This window comes from Pleurodeles waltl, chromosome 11 (assembly GCF_031143425.1).
Source record: "Pleurodeles waltl isolate 20211129_DDA chromosome 11, aPleWal1.hap1.20221129, whole genome shotgun sequence".
NCBI classification, from domain to species: Eukaryota; Metazoa; Chordata; class Amphibia; order Caudata; family Salamandridae; genus Pleurodeles; species Pleurodeles waltl.
Window position 1 is genome coordinate 482,064,525 of NC_090450.1, and position 17,884 is coordinate 482,082,408.

A 17,884-nucleotide genomic window follows, 5' to 3' on the forward strand; every position below is an offset into this window, starting at 1 on the left:
AGTCAAGGGGTAAGGGAGAATGGAGGATGACAGCTTGGTGACTGATGAATACATGAGAGGTTAAAGGAGGCTTTGGAGCATTTATTTGTAGAAGATGTGGAAACAGCAAAGGATGCCAATACACTGTAGGAAGCATACAAGGCCATGCTAAGGGGAAAAATCATTTTAGGAGAAGCTGAGGATGGAAGGAAGAGGGCGCAACACTGCCTTAACATGGAGAGTGTGATAGATAATTTAGAAAGTGACTATATATTCACCCCCCCCCCCCCCTTCCCAGATGAGATACAAGCAAGCATCACTCTTAAAAGTGAAGAATACTGCCAGATAGCCACTGAGGAAATCAAGAGGTCTTACATTGTAAAACAGAAACAAATATGCAAGGAAGGGAAACTCCTAGCATAGCTTAGTGACAGAGACAGGGATAGGGATCTTATCAGGGAGATCGCGGCCCAAATGACAAAAACATTACAGGGAGTAATGGCAGCAGCACCTCCAGTGAACTACTTTCAGGAATTCTACTTGCCTCGTACAACAAGGTCCACACAGGGCCTACAGGCCTTTATGCACAACTGCCCATGTGGGATGTTAGGGACTGATAGGGCCCTGCCATTGGAGGAGCCCTCATGCTAAAAGAAGTGTGAGCAGCCCATATGCAGCACAATCTGGCAAGACACCAGACCAGAATGAGCACGCAGGGAAATTATTTAAATGAATGGCAGGCAAAATAACACACCCACTGCACAGATGTTATATATAGGTGTACAAAAAGGGAAAACTCTCCAAAGACTTACGCACTACAACAATAGTTCTTATCCTCAGGAAAGGTAAAAATAAAGATAGATGGGACTCCTCAACACCTATTTCCCTTCTGAATGCAGAAACCAAAGTACTCGCGAAGGTGAAGGCACTGGCCAAGTTAATGGTAAACCAGCTATAGGGGTGATCTCACATCTCAGACATCTGAACCAGAATGGTTTCATACCCTACAGGTCTACCAAACTAAGGGCCTGATTTAGACCTTGGTGGATGGAGTACGCCATCACAGATGTAATGGACATCCCGTTTGCAGTATCACAATCTCCATAGAATATTGTGGAATCGTAATACAGAAGAAGGATATCTGTCATGTTTCTGACAAAGTATTCCCCTCCACCAAGATCTAAATGAGACACTAAGGCGGTCATTCTGACCGCGCCGCCCGACATGCGGTCACCGCCAAATGGCCGCTCCGCGGTCAGGAGACCGCGGATGCCATTCTGGCTTTCCCGCTGGGCCGGCGGGCGACCGCCAAAAGGCCGCCCGCCGGCCCAGCGGGAAAGCCCCTGCAACATAGAAGCCAGCTCCGAATGGAGCCGGCGGTGTTGCAGGGGTGCGACGGGTGCAGTAGCACCCGTCGCGATTTTCACTGTCTGCAAAGCAGACAGTGAAAATCTTCATGGGGCCCTGTTAGGGGGCCCCTGCACTGCCCATGCCAATGGCATGGGCAGTGCAGGGGCCCCACGACACCCGTTCCCGCCATCCTGGTTCTGGCAGTGTAAACCGCCAGAAACAGGCTGGCGGGAAGGGGGTCGGAATCCCCATGGCGGCGCTGCAAGCAGCACCGCCATGGAGGATTCCCTGGGCCAGGGGAAAACCGGCGGGAAACCGCTGGTTCCCCTTTTCTGACCGCGGCTTTACTGCCGCAGTCAGAATGGCCCTGGAAGCACCACCAGCCTGTTGGCGGTGCTTCCGTTGCCCTCCACCCTGGCGGTCATAGACCGCCAGGGTTGGAATGAGGGCCTAAATCTTCTTTACCTTCATAATAATATCAAGGCAGTGGAGGGGCTTGAAGTGCCACTGCTGGTGACATCACTAGATGCCCAGAAAGCTTTGGACTCTATTGAGATGCCCTTCATGTTTGCAATTCTGGGAAAGATGGGGTTCAGACCAAAACTTATAAGTGTACAGCCCTCCTACATAACAGCCCCAGAGAAAGGCTAAAGATCAATGGTTGTCCCCTGTCCCTGATGCTCTTTGCTTTGGTAATAAAACCCCTGGTTGAAGGGTTAAGGGTGGATGCGCAGGTGTGGGGATGGAGATGGGGTGTATCCTAGGAGGAACGCATATCCCTGACAGAAGATGACATATTGCTGAACGTGACGAACCCAGAGGTATCCCTGAAGAGATTGGGTGAGATTTTCCAGGCGTATGGAGTGTTTTCAGGCCTGAGGATAAATTAGGAGAAATCCCTGGTATCCCCTATCTACAATTGGATAGCAGAGGGGGAATATCTGTTCCACTGACAGTAGCTACCCAACATTTTAATTACCTAGGATTGCGGGTCGCTTTAAGTAACAGATTGCACTATGAAGACAACCTGGCCCCTTTGTTTCTCATGCTGGAACAGGATATTAAACACTGGCAGCGCTCTTTAAAATGATTGCATTGCCTCACTTTGCCTAAATACTGCAAAGCAGCCTATACACTGTCTCTGAGACATTTTTTGGGATGGTGGATAGATTGATCCATACACTGCTATGGTAAAACGGCCCACCCTGAATAGCGATAGCTACATTGCAAAGATCATTTTATGCGGTGGGCATAGTATTACCAAATATCCGTAGATATTATGATGCAGCCCAGGGTAGCATGATAAATGATTGGCGTACGCCCCATTAGATGATCCAGCCTTTCAGATGGATTAGGTTAGTATGGGACAGAAGGGGTACCTCTATATATCATATAGAGACAAGCTAGGTGCGAATGCCCAACTAGCCACAGTGACATCAACATGGCTTAAGCTAACAATGATACTAGGTTGGGACAAGAGATTCACCCCCAAGACCCTACTATGGGTGGTAACAAGACTTGGTTCGGTGACCGAGCTGCCGGGTTTTTGAAAATGGCATGTAATTGGCCTGTCAACATTAGGAGACATGAGGGATACAAATGGCATAGTGCCCTTTAAGTACCTACAAATGGAACACTATGGTGATGACATCGGCTTTTAACTATCTCCACTGGTAACATGCCCTACAGGCGATGATCCCTCCTGATTTGGGGAGCAAAGAGGACTCCCCACTGGAGACGGACATTTGGATGGACATATGACTGCAAAGGCTATCTCCCATAACTATACTTGAATAGCATGGAGGATGGTAGCTGAGGACATTATGGCAAGCAGATGTAGGAGAATTGCATGATGATAATTGGTAGGACATGCTGCAGTTCCCTAGAGAGGTGGTCATTAAGGTGACCTTACACCTTATCCAGGTCACTATATTACATAGAGGGTATTATATGAGAGCTCCATTATTTAGAGTAGGCAGAGCAGAAGATGATAGAAGCCAGAGAAGCTGAGGTCTAAGAGGAGCTTAAATGCATATGTTATGGAGCTGTCCAACCCTACAGGTATCTTGAGAAGGAGTGGTAAGTAACCTGGAGGAAGCCACAGGTGTAACAACTGAGGCTCAGCTCCCTCTGACCTTATTGGGAATTTGGAGGGAGTCAAAGGCAACGTCATTTGAGAGGGTGCTGATCCACTTGGAGTTTCTACTGGCAATAAGGTGGATTGCCTGGAAATGCCTAGATTGGATGATGGAAGTGGAGGTATGTAGACTGACAGAACAAATGGTGTGTAAGGGGTGAGGCTTCCCCAAAAAATATGACAAAGTGTGTGTGGGGAGAGTGCCCACCCAGACCTAGTGTTGTGGACACTGAAACCAATGCACCATAAATACGAGGAGAAGTATGCTCAGTGCGTCTGAAAGGCTTCTTGATTTGCAAAGAGGGCTCACCCTGGGAACAAGTAAACCATAGGGGAAGAACACTACAGTGGGGACTACCGTGCATGTCATGTGGAACTTGGGTGGGTTGATGTAGGGGAGTAGTGGATACTGGATATGTGACCAAATATCGCCATGCTCGCTATGGGTGGTTCCTCTGTATGTTGTTTTTGCAATGATTGTATGTTTGACAACTTCATGTCTATCGAAAAAATATAAATATATATATTTCTCAAATAAAAGTGTAATGCCAGATGGATGCCATATCATAGTGGCAACTCATCCACTGTTAATCAAATGTTCATACTTTGCAGTGTTGTACTGTGTATTACTGTTATCAAAATATTGCTGATCATATTGTACCTTATGGCTAAAAGTACTTTTTTCCCAGAGTTCCATGGTATTATTAGGGAAACTGCTCCTTGTACTTTGCAATACTATTACAAGTGTGACTGAATGTCATACTATGTGGTACTTTCACCGTAGTGACAGATTTTCATTCTGCATATCCTTATCATCCACGTAAATAAACCTCACAGTCTTAATAGCAAAGTATGAGCTCCTAACTCTAGACTCCCTCATCACCAGATTTCTCACTCCTCATCTGATTTCACACTTCTCAGAGTGCATAGGCGTATAACCTGAGTATCTGCTTCACCCACAGAACATTTTGGGGCATACTCATAAGCCCCTAGTGCCACCTTGCGCCACGTTTGCTGCATTTATTTCAATGCAAATGTGGCGTTAAGGTGGCATTTCCCACGTTCCATATTTACAAAGTGGTGCAATGCGCGTTGCTGCCGGGACATTGTTTGAAGGGCAGGAGCCCTTTAAATCCTTCTCGCGCTCCCGCCGTCGCGGGATGCGCGTTGCTGCCGGGTCATTGTTTGAAGGGCAGGAGCCCTTTAAATCCTTCTCGCGCTCCGCCGTCGCGGGAAGCGCATTGCAGCCGGGACATTGTTTGAAGGGCAGGAGCCCTTTAAATCCTTCTCGCGCTCCCGCCGTCGCGGGAAGCGCGCTGCTGCCGGGTCATTGGGCAGGAGCCCTTTAAATCCTTCTCGCGCTCCCGCCGTCACGGGAAGCGCGTTGCTGCCGGGACATTGTTTGAAGGGCAGGAGCCCTTTAAATCCTTCTCGCGCTCCCGCCGTCGCGGGAAGCGCGTTGCTGCCGGGCCATTGTTTGAAGGGCAGGAGCCCTTTAAATCCTTCTTGCGTTCCCGCTGCGCGGGACGTTTCCGCGGGCGGTGCCCGGGCAAAGCCCGGGTCAGGCGCGGGCCCGTCCTTGCCCGTCATTGCCAGGAAGAGGCAGGGCAGGGCCACCCCCCTGACATTTTTCCAAAAAACCTTCTGGACATCGGGACTAGGCACCTTACAAGTGTTTGGTTGCCTGAAGGTACTGTGTTGGTGCTTTGCCTGTTCCCCCTTGTTTTAAATATTTTAGTATTGAAGTAATCGTTTTTATATGCTTAAATATAACCCCTTGAGTACTCCGGCCATTAAATTAATTAAATAAATTACATTATATTTTACAAGCATGGGTAAAAGGAAACACTCAAAACTAAACAACCCAATTTTAAAAGACAGTTCATCTATATTAAAATATATCTCTGGGGCGATGGGAATGATAGATAAGCAAATCGCTACTGTAGAAGGGAAAATGTCATCATCTAAAGAGTGCTCCCATGAATCACTAGGGACCGCACCATCGCAACACAATTCCCCATCTAGTGAACAGGGGGATGGACTTTCAACAGTAAGGCTTACAAATGGCTGTGTCAAAGACTCTTCGAACCTAATTTACTCCATGGATGAAATATCCCCTGTCGCCAAGCGACCAAGAAAACCAGAGGTAACTCCGGTGGACAAAACCGCAAAAACAATGCCAGTGATAGACCAAAGAACTACCCCAACTAAAAAATATTCAAGAAAATCAAAGCGGAAGAAGCCCCTAACCTCAGCTGGAGACACTGTTCGGTCTCTCCTTATAAATCTTCACGAGACAGTGAACCAGTTGTAATCATCTATCGGAGCCACCTTGGACTCTATGTCGGAGTGCCTAAAGGGGGTGGAGTCTAGGCTTGAGGCAGGTTTTATAATAATAAAATCCTTACAACAGGAACACATGCATACTCAAAGCAAGGACCCCAGAAGTACATCGCGCTCCCCAGAACGCGAGAACACCAGACACCCTATTCTACACAATAGGCCAATCAGTTCACACCAAATTATTAATCCTCAGATCGAACTTTATACTCAATCAATACCTCCCTCGCTGTATCACTCTATCCAACCCTCCTTTCTATCTACTACACCACATAATCCTTCTCCAGATAACAAAATTCTAAACCCCACACTTCGCAAGACAGCAAGTAGTGCTACGCATAGGGCAGCAACTACCTATCACCACAGCGAGCTGTAGCATCCTCACTTAGCCCAGACTTATCTCTAACATGCAATAGATTTCACCCCCTTTCAACGTTGGAAAATATAGATTGACTGGATATGAAACAGTCAGCTATCCCTGAAAGAGCAGCCAAAACAACTTATATACCAGGGACGGACCCACATAAGGAAGCCATATCACACACTATGGTTCCTGTAAGAAATGAGAGTTTACCTTATCTAAGCCAGGATGATGATCCCAAACGTATATTAAACTCAACCAACAGCATTACCCCACCTTCCCCCCCAAAAGACCAGCACTGTAACCCTAAGCAGTACCCTAATCAGAAAACAGAACTAGCTTTACTATTCTGGAATATTGCAGGCTTAGCCAATAAGCTAGACAATGAGATTTGGGCCAATTTTTTTGCAGATTACTCATGTGTTTGTCTACAAGAGACATGGCTCCTAACTCCCGCCCATATAAATGGCTATAAAACATTTCATACTCCTGCCGAGCAGTCAAGGCATGGTAGACCCAAAGGGGGACTGTCCACATATATTTCCAACAAATTACCCCTACAGAATTTAGAGATGCAATTTACCAGTCCATATTACCAACTGATTGAGAGTAACCTGGACCACAAGACCCACTTAGTCATTATCAATTTTTATAATAATGCTGTTCCAGGAGAATTCTCCAATATTTTAGTGGGAATGGAAAATGATTTAAAAAAAATATTCGGGAAAAACAATCGAGAGATCCTATTGATATGGGGGGGTGATTTTAACGTCCATCCGTGTGAAGAAAGTTCAGATAAGATATGTGGTTGGGACTCGGAAGGCATAGGTACAAGCCTCCACTTCTCTCATAACGCTCAAGGAGAGTAAATGAACTTACTGGCTCAAACCTATAACCTCTCCTTTGTAAATGAATTAGTTTTGGCCGATCCACAGTTTAAACCAACATATAATGGAAGGGGCGCAAATACAGTGATCGATTATGTCCTAATGTCTACTCACTTCGCTCACTATCTTACAAACTACTCATTGCATGACATCGCAATTAGTGATCACTATCCTCAGAGTATGAATCTCTTAATATCTCCCCTTTTAGTAGCTAGGGAAGATAGTATTATACTGGCAGATGATACTGAACTGGCACCGCGCAATGGATATACTATGAAGTGCGCCCAGACAGACCCCAAGTCTTTATTGAAACAGGTAATACGCCAATGTAAACATGCTTTCGCAGACTGTCTAAGAGAGAACCCACATCCAGGGCAATGTCTAAGTGCGTTTACAACGATTACACAAACCATAAAAGAAGCCCTCACTATTAAAAGCAATAGGGTAGAGAAAAAAAGGATGTGCAGATGGTTTGACCATAACTGCACCCAAGCACATAAGAGACTGAAAAAGGCCCTAAATGCCCCAAAAAGGTGCTGGAGTGATATACGCAAACGCAGACAGGAATATAAGACAGCAATAAAGAAAAGGAAATTGACTATAAAAACAAACTTGTGGGAAACTCTCCATATAGCAAGTCGTAAGAAAGCTAACATACTCTTCTGGCAGACAATAAATTCCCCCATGCTAGGGGACAGTGACATTCCTAGGATGGAAATTGCTATCTCCGAAGAAGACTGGGTAGCACATTTCTCCAATATATATTCCCTGATGAGTGACACAATAGACCATGCCCACGACCACGATGCACAGGAAAGTCCGCGCCTCATCATAACCCCCCAATTTAGCCTTCAGGAGGTAGAGGAAGCTATAATAGAAAGTAAATCAGGGAAAGCGCCAGGCCCTGATGGCGTTCCGATCGACTTATTCAAGGCCAATATGGAGCTGTGGGGGCCTGTACTGACGCAGACATTGAGGGCTATCTGTACATGCGGACCCCTACCATCTAGGAGAGACTCTAACATAATCCCAACATATAAAAAGGGTGACCGCCTCAATCCAGCCTGCTACAGGCCAATCTCCCTGCTGGACACAACAGCTAAAATAGCAGGGAGAATAATTCTGAACAGGCTACAAACATGGGCAGAGGAAAATAATGTTCTAACCCCGGTCCAGTATGGATTCCGAAAAGGAATCGGAAAAGTGGAACAAAGTCTAAATCTAAGTCTTATTATTGCAAAGTAAACTAAGATCAGAGCAGGCAACCTGTACCTGGCTTTTATTGACTTATCATCAGCCTTCGACTGTGTAATCCATGATAAATTATGGGACATTTTAAACAGCATGGGGGTGGAACCGGTCATAATTAAATTTATTCGTGAAATGTACACAGGGAGCAGAGCAAAAGTGAGGTACGGCCTAAAAGGCAAATGCACTCGCCCCTTTGGTCTATACAGAGGAGTGCGCCAAGGCTGCGTTCTTGCTCCGTTCCTGTTCTCAATGTACATAAACAACCTAGACAAAGAACTGGCCACTAAATGTAAAGATCTACCCCAAATAGATAACCAACCTGTCCCGCCATTACTTTATGCAGATGACGCAGTACTAATGGCCAGGACCCCAATAGCTCTCCAGAAACTCTTAACAACCTGCATTACATACATGACACAGCTGGGTCTTACTGTCAACCGCTCCAAAACTTTTATCATGAACTGCGGTGGGAAGCGCGGCAAGTCTCATAACATCACTATTGCAGATAGCAAGATCGAAACCGCGCAATTGTTTTCATACCTGGGCATATCACTTGATAAGTTGGGTTCCTGGGCCAACTGCAGGAAGATGAAGAGAGTGCACTTGATCAAAACAACAATGGCACTACGACTCTTCTCCAAAAGGCTTGGGGGGATTACACCACCTAACATGGTAAAGATCTACAAAGCCAAGTGTATTCCAGCTGTTACGTACGGGGCAGGAATTTGGGGTCATACAAACTGTGATCTAGTTTAGACTGTGGAGAATGATTTCCTACGACATCTGTTGAGGGTACCAAAAGGCACTTCATCGTACGTCACGCACTCGGAACTTGGGGTTCCTTTTATTGCAGACCTGATAAAGATACAGCCATTGCTATTATGGCATAAAGTCTGGACCTCGGAGCACACCAGTTTTAATAAGGCCATTCTTACCGACTGTACGAAGTCCCTATACACATCAAGGGTACCATGGTTAAAATACATCACGACCTTTTTTGAAAAATTGGGCAACAAAGACTACTACTCAAATCCAGCCTCGTTGCAGATGATATCTAGGAAGGACCTGAGTAAACTGGCATTAAAACACCTAGAAGACATACGCTGGGGTGTGGAATAAAAAAATACCTCAGTCATTCATAACCAAATAATTTTGACGGCGGAGGGCATGCAGCCTTACTTGGCAAACATGGAACTCCCTCGCCACCGTTATGTCCTTACTAGACTTAGGCTAGATACGTTTCATCGCCTAGTTTCATTTCCAACTATGAATGATTGGCCCATCTTGTTAAAACCATGCCCCTGTGATGCAAAAACACCGCAATCCACAATTCATGTGGTTTTATTTTGTAATTTTTACGCCTACCAGAGGAAACGCCTAGTTGTTCCACTTTTAAGGAAAATTAATCTCCCCCAATGTCGCACAGCCTACGCCTGTCTCCAGTCACAATCTTCCTTAGAGACGTGTGGAATTTTAGCAAATTTTTTATGTTCGGTATTAAATATAAGGAAATCCATGGGGGAGGTGTTCAAAATATAATCTACTGTGATAGGTTTCTTTCATTGTTGTGTTTTTTTTTTTTCTTTTTTACTAAATTTTTATCGTTTTATCTATTTGACTTTTATTCTTTATTGAAACACATGTATCATAACCAGAGATCTTTTTTATGACTGTTATGTCTTTTATGACTTGGTAAAAGTCGAATAAAGATTTTGTACTACTACTACCACTTTGTAAACCCTTGCGCCACATTATGCCTGCACCAGGCATAATGTATGCAAGGGGGGCGTTTCCCCATTAGGGAGGGCTGAAAAAAATGACTTTTATTTAGCACTTTTAAAACCTGCTCAGAGCAGGCACTAAAGGGGGCATACTATTATTTAGAATGGGCCCCTATGTACTCTGCAGGAGTAGTGTCAACATTTTGGCGCTACTCCTGCAGAGTCCATCCATAGCGTTACAAAAAATTACGCTATTGCCCTCTACCCTGAGCCATGGTGTGCTGTATTTTAAATACGGCGCACACATGGAGGTGGTAGGGTGGCACTAAGGGTCGCAAGAAAAGTGGCACTGCACTGGGTGCAGCACCACTTTCCTTAAATCTGCCCCTTTGGTCTGGAGATCTCATTACTCCTGTGACCCAGTGATACTACTCCAGTACCAGATACTAGTGATACACAGCATTGCTACTATAATACCTTTCCAGCCTGATACAAAATGTTTAATATTTGAGTACACGGTCCTCAAGCTTCACAGCTTAGACACTAGAGAACACACTACACATGTGATGCAGTATTAATACACAAGTACTTCTCCTGACATTGAGTTTATCATTTACCTGCTTCTTATCCTACCCACCATTGTAACCCAAATACACAATCCCCATGATGTGCCCTAAGGATACTTGTGTGGTCTACTCATGTAGTGTAGATTTGTTAGGGTTTTTTTCACATCATGTTGCACGGTATTGCCAAGTACCCATTTCCCACACTGCATATTTTTGCACTGGCACTGCATGATGCATAGTGACATTACTAAAGATCATCCTGGACACCATAATATTTAAAATAACTTTTCCTTTCAATACTGGGCGATATAAACCAAGTGCCCATTTCACATGCTGCACAATATTATTTCCAGAGTTTACCCTCCTTGGTAATGTTGTCCAAGTACAAGCAATCTATGATATGTAGTACTGCTGCCTATGTATAGTCTCCTCCAGTTATTTTATGTTACCTGAGCACCCTCCCCTCTTTATATGTTGTGAGATATAACAATCTAGCAATCAATTAATCAGGATTTAAAGTGCAGCAAATCACCTGTAAGGGGCTCAAGGCACTGGAGTTGCTACCTGTTTTGCAGTTCTCTGTTCAGTCTAACAGCTATGTCTTGAGTCCTTTTCTGAATTACTGGAGCGATGTGGCAGTCCTGATATGCAGGGAAAGTTAGTTCCAGGCTTTGACTGCCAGGTGAGAGAAGGAGCATCCTCTGCAATTGGATAGGCAGATCCGGTGGGTGTCTGCGAGGAAGAGGGAGGCTGACCGAAGGTGTTTGGTCGGTTGGTGGAAGCTCATTAGTTTGATGATGTATGCTGGTCCTTCATAGTGCAGAGCTTTGTACGTGTGGGTCAGCATCTTGAACTGGCATCTCTTCTTGATCAGGAGTCAGTGTAGATTCTTGAGGTGCGGGGTGATGGAAGTCTGTCTGTGGAGGCCAAAGGGTGTGTCTTGCCACCGACATTTTTATTGTCTGTAGTCTCTTCAGGAGGCAAGCAGTGATTCCTATGAAAAGAGTTCTAATGTAGTCCAGCATGCTGGTGACGAGGGATTGAGTGACAGTCCTTCTGGTGTTGATTGAGAGCCATTTGAAGATCTTAGGGAGCATGCGTAGGGTGTGGAAGCAGGTGGACGAGATGGCGTTTACCTGTTTCTACATAGATAATGTGCTGTCCAAGATGATGCAGAGGTTGTGGGCATGGTCTGTCGGGCGGGGAAAGGGCCGAGTTCAGTAGGCCACCAAGAGTCATTCCATGCCAAATTGTTCCCAAAGATAAGAACTTCCGTCTTGTCAGTGTTCAACTTAAGACAGTTGTCCTTTATCCAGTCAGCGACGTTCATCATTCATCTGTGGAAATTGGTTCTGGTGGTGGATTGGTTTTCTAACAGCGAGAGGATGAGCTGTGTTTCATCACCTAAAGGGGATGATGTTGAGTCCATGCAATCTGAGGGTGTTGGCCATGGGAGTCATGTATGTGATGAAGAGGGTGGGGCTGAGAGACGATTCTTGTGAGACACCGTAGATGATCTTCTTGGGTTGAGGTGAATGGTGAAAGACGGATTATCTGGGTTCTTCCACTGAGGTATGAGGTGGTCCATTTGAGGGTGTCTCCCTGGATTCTGATTTGTTTGAGTCAGATGATCAAGAAGTGGTGGGAGACAGTGTCGAAGGCGGCTGACAGGTCAAGGAGGATGGTGGCTGCTGTTTCACCCTCGTTTAAGAGGGCCCTGATGTTACTGGTGGCTGTGATCAGTGCTGTCTCAGTACTGCGGTTGACTCTGAATCCAGATTTAGAGGGGTCCAGGAGGTTGTAGTGTTCCAAGTGTTTGGTGAGTTGCTGGTTGATTGCCTTTGTGAGAACCTTCACCAGAGGCCATGGTGATGGAGGCATTAAGGACTTTCTTTAGCTTGTCGCCAACCGTCTTGCTACCGGGGCTGAAGATGTGGTAGGGACATGGGTCTGTGTGTGCTTCCGACTGTATGGAGTTCATGATGGAGATTTTGGCTTGAGTTGTGAGAGGGTCCCAAGGGGTCAGCAGGTGTTCTGGGTTTGTGTGAGTAGGTGTGAGTAGGTTGATGCTGTCAGTAGTGGGGGATTGAGGTTTGAAGTCCTCATAAATGGGTGAGATCTTGTTGTGGAAGACGTCCATACGGTGTCACACAGCTCTTGGGAGGGGGTGATGTAATTCCTTGTGGCTTCGGGGTTGGAGAACTCCTTCACGATGGCTAAGAGCTCCTTGCTGTGGTTTGTGCTGGCTTCTGTGCTGTATGCTAGAGCATCTTCTTTGCTTCTCTCATGAGGTGGTGGTACTGCTTTAGTGCTGTTTTGAAGGTGGTATGGTGTTCTGTCTTTTCGCTAGTGATGACGCAGAAAAAGAAGGTCCGACATATATTCATACATATTGTGTAATCAAAACGTATAATGTAGTGTGATTTTAGTAAAGAAAATAATGTAGGAGGGAAATTGTGCCCTCGGGGTAGTTCGCCATCATTGTAAACGAGCTTTATTAATCATGAAGTATTGAAAATGTAGTAATCCGTCATAATTGCAAATGTATACCATGATTTCTTGTTTGAAACTGTTTTGCTTAGCTTAAATTTAGTAGAGGCTTTGGCCTAGTTGCCTGGTCTCATATTCTCACTGCGTGGCTTTTCCTTGAACTAATGAAACATATATTCTTGCTTGAAGTTGTATTTTTCCAACAGAGCTGACTAATACACTTATCTCCAAGGTTTCGTACTAGGCCGGTTTCATCCCCTTTGATACAAGGTCAGTCTTCAGGTGCGGACAATGAAGGTACAGATAGTAAAATAATTGGCAACCCATGTTACAACTTGTGTTCCAAGGCTCCAAGGACAGTGTATGCATAAATGAGCGCTAGTAAAAGACAATGTTCATTGGACAATTTGAAGCCAACCTATGAACCCTCCAATGGAAGCCCCTGCAGAATTTGGAATGTTTCTTACTTAAAACCACTGGACAAAGAGAAGTCAGCCATTTTCCTCGATGCCAGTTTGAAGCCAGATGCCAGACTCCATTTTGGACGACACCCTGACGCCCTTTTCTCTATCTGAGAGAAAGAGACTTTAAGAATCCTCACCCTAGAGACTTTAACTTTGATTTGCCCCGTCTTGCCCATGCATTAACTTTGCCCCATTCCCCTTGCCGCTGCAAGGAAGCTTGCCCTTAACTTTGCCCCTTTGAAACTTGCCCCATGCTGATCGAACCGGTACCTGAAGGACGAAGACTTTTCTTGAATGCTGATTGTATTTGGTAAATATGAAAGGATAAATGTATTATGCATTGTGTTTTTCCTTTCAGGTACAAACTGCTATTTTGATAGGGTCCTAGCTAGAAGTTTTCCAAATTGGTGTATTCGTTTTGCATGAAGCCCCACATGCCAATGCTAATTAGAGGTTAGTCGAGGTATTCATTCGATGTACCATGCTAATTTGAAATCTTGTTATGCTGACCAATGTATGAAATTAGTCAAATACAGTTAGTCATATTAGTGATTTGCATTGCCATAGCTGAGTGTATCATTATCCAGATTTTGCGTAGATTGCGTTTCTTCCGCCGTTATGGACAGCCAGTAATGTTCATATACACATATCATTTGGTTTTGAGACTTATATACATCGTGTTAGCTTTGTTAATATAGGGAAATAAATTCACTAACTTTTAATAAACTGGTGTGGTTATTCATGACTGAAAGGTCATGGTGCGCCGAAATACCAACTGTTATTGGTTTCTGATGTGCTATATTGATCTATTAATTGAGTATTGATTACCGATTGCAATAGTTATTGATTATTGATCAGAATGACCCGACTATTCTAGGATGAGGAGAGCCCGACTCGGCTAAAAGATTCACTGACCTCCAACGTGTCCAGGTACAGGTAATTTATAAGGGCTGGACGCGTTATCACTACCACACCACTTTGTTTCTAGTTGCCAGCAGTTGCGTTTCAAGGATTTTAGCTCTGTGGTGAACTAACTGGTCTTCTGGCTGGCTTGGCGAGGGCAATTGTGTTGGCGCATTCCATGATCTACTGGGAGAAGTTCTTTGCAGCCTATTCTGTTCTGCGTCAAGTAATGTGTCTGGTACGTGGAAGTTGAGAGCGTTGTTCCACTGGTCTTCTGATACCTTTTTCTAGTTTCTGCATGTGGAGTCGGGCATGGTGCCAGTATTGGTAGATCTTCAGATGGTGAAGTGGATGCTGTAGTGGTTGGTCCAGGTGAGCTGTGAGATGCGGTTGTACTTGACTCTGTTGCTAGACGTAAAAGTGGGGTTGAGTGTATGCCCGGGGAAAGGAGGGAGAGAACAGTGAAAAATGGGGTAAGAGCAGGAGAAAGCATTCAGAAAATGGGGAGGAGGCAGAGCGATGCAGCAGCACAGAAGAGCTGTGCCTAGGACCATTTCAAACTCCTCAAAATACTTAGGGCCAGATTTAAATGTTGGTGAAGAGGGAACTCCATTGCAAAGATGAAGGAGTACCCTCGCTGTCAACATCAAGGTCCTCGCACCCAGTGTTGATTTGGGCGGACAACAGTTTGATAACAGTGGAGAATACTCCGTCTATGCCATGGCCATACTTCTCAGACAGGCAGATGGAATAATGGCCGTCTGAGAATTGCCTATGTGTCCTCTAACCTAATTTAGATGGGGGGACACATAGCTGTTTTTCAATGCCCATGGCTGCCAAGAAAGAAATGGTAGTAAGAGGCATTTTTTGTTATTTTCAAAAAGAAAATTCTGCTTTGGGATTTTCTTTTCAAAAGTAAAAAATATATATTATTTGCTGTACCACTCCCGCATGTTCGAAGGAGCTGTTAGACAAAGTTACAATGCACTGGCTGAAACCACCTTGAGGTGGTGGCTCTCAATGCTTGAAATGTCACCAGGCTGACAGACATTTCAAAATGTGCCTCTGTCAGAACAATGGAGTAACTTGCTTCGTGACCCCGGAGGAGAAAGGCAGACTGCCAATATCAAATTCGGTCCCTTACATTATTTTACAAATGCAACCCCCTAAATGCCCCTGAGTATTATTAACCAAGCAGTTGTGAAGTGCAGCATTAACCGCTACATTTTAACTAGAAGTGGGCAAAAAACACATAATTTATTTTATCAGTTTGCAAACAAAACACAATTCAAGAAGGGATGGAAATTTAATTTGCCACTGTCCAATGTGCACTTTTCGAACATAGACATACTACTAGCAAAAAAACACGTCTTGTGAGATACCAGCAAGTTTGAACAGAAAATGATTCTCAGCAATACTTTCTATTTGAACCAATTTCACACTATCAGAAAATGACACCAAATTGTGTAATGCAAAATTTCAGAAATGATCACACTTTGCAAGTATAATAAAAAATGTGCCTGTTTCAACTGTGTTTTTACCTAAATGTCATTACCTAAAAAGCTGCTCCTCGTGATGCTGGTCATTAAAAGGATATGGATTATTGTTATCCAAATGCCCCTACAAATGTTGCATTTTAATGTTACCTGTGTACAGCCATCCCACCGTGCACTGCACTGTTTGAGTGAATCACGTGTATAATGTGCCATCAGGCTGCTGCAGAATTTCTTCTTAGTTGGTTTTGTTATTGTGACCCATACGTAAGTGTTGGTGGTAAGGAAACTAGGTAGAAAAGGACTGGCTATAGACACTGTGGTGGAAGAAGGAGGGACTCCCAAACACGTCACCGTTTCCTTTAATAGAGCCATAGCCAATGGTCAACCAGAGAGCTCCAAGGGCACAAAGCCATGCCCTGATTTATACCATCTGCAGGGACCATTAGAGGTAGCAGATAATGTAAAAAAAGAATAGGCTACAACAACTGAACTAAGGGAGACAGATGAAAGATGGCAGGGCAAAGGCATCTTGTAGACAACAAGTAATAGGAATAAAGAACAGATTATGACTACAAAGAATTACACTGAAAGTGAATGTAGCATGGAGGGACAGAGAATTGTAAATAAAAGGCAAACCGGCCCACCCTGATAAACAGAGCTGATGGCAAGCAGAACCAGATCATCAGCTTAACTTGACACAAATACAAACTGAGAGGCTGACTGTGCTAAAGATTACCAGAGAGGCGGTTGTATTCATGGGCTTTATGGGTGCAGACTCATCTCTTCAAGCTGCATACAGCAATTTAATGAAGGACTTGCAAATGGAAGCATGGCAATGATGTATGTACTCCTCTGCTGTGAGGTGCAGCTGCTCCGTGTAGGTCGGACACAAGGGAAGCCCTGAGAGTGATCGAATACTGTGCTATGTGGTGTTTGGAGCCGTATAACTGCTCTCTCAAGAACATCTCAGCAAAGAGGCAAAAGCTTATATATCAGACTGACCCTACAGTCAATCAATGACTTATGAATGATGGCTGATCAATTTGTGAGTGACACTACAGAATACAGCACACATAGAAGTGGCAAATTGTCATTTGTGAATGATCGTTTATGTGCAGGAAGGGACACCTTCCTGCACATAAACACTCATTCATGGCCTTTTGCTCTGTCTATGTGTGCTGCAGAATACAGCACACTTACAAAAAGCAAAAATGAGGAGGAATAAATAAAAGTATTCCTCCTCATTGTGCCATGCCAACACCACCCCTGGGGTGGCGCTAGTTGTTGGCACTGCCACAGATTTACGCCTTCTTGTAAATCTGGGGCAGCATTAAAAGCAATGGGTGTTGCGGTGGAACGCCGACAGCAACACCATATAAGTTCTAACATATCCAATAAGTGCTAATATATCTGTTAATTTCCCTCAATGTTAATGTATGCTTTCCTGATATCTCTATTTCATAGCAGCAACATTTATTTTCAGTGTACATCTGAGTTCATATGTTGCGGGCATTTTAATGTAATTTCCTCCCCAGTGCCATAAGTACTCGCTTTTGAGGAGCTCGAAAATTGCCTTGTGACGCATTCCTCAATTACACTGTTATATGCAGTAACGCCAAGTCTAAATCTGTGCTGAATCACCCCCGAAAGAAAAACAGGCAAATAGTAAAATCCAGGCTGAAACTTCCTCAAGTGTCACATTTCTTTCGAGGACTCTGATTACACAGTAATACTAAGGCCCATATTTATACTTTTTGAGGCAAAACTGCGCTAACGCAGTTTTGCGCCAAAACAATTAGCGCCGGCTAACGCCATTCTGAAGCGCCATGCGGGCACCATATTTATTGAATGGCGTTAGCCGACCGGCACTGCCAGGTGTGCGTGAAAAAAAACGACGTACACCAGGCAGCGCCGGCGTAGGGAAAAATGGCGTTTGGGC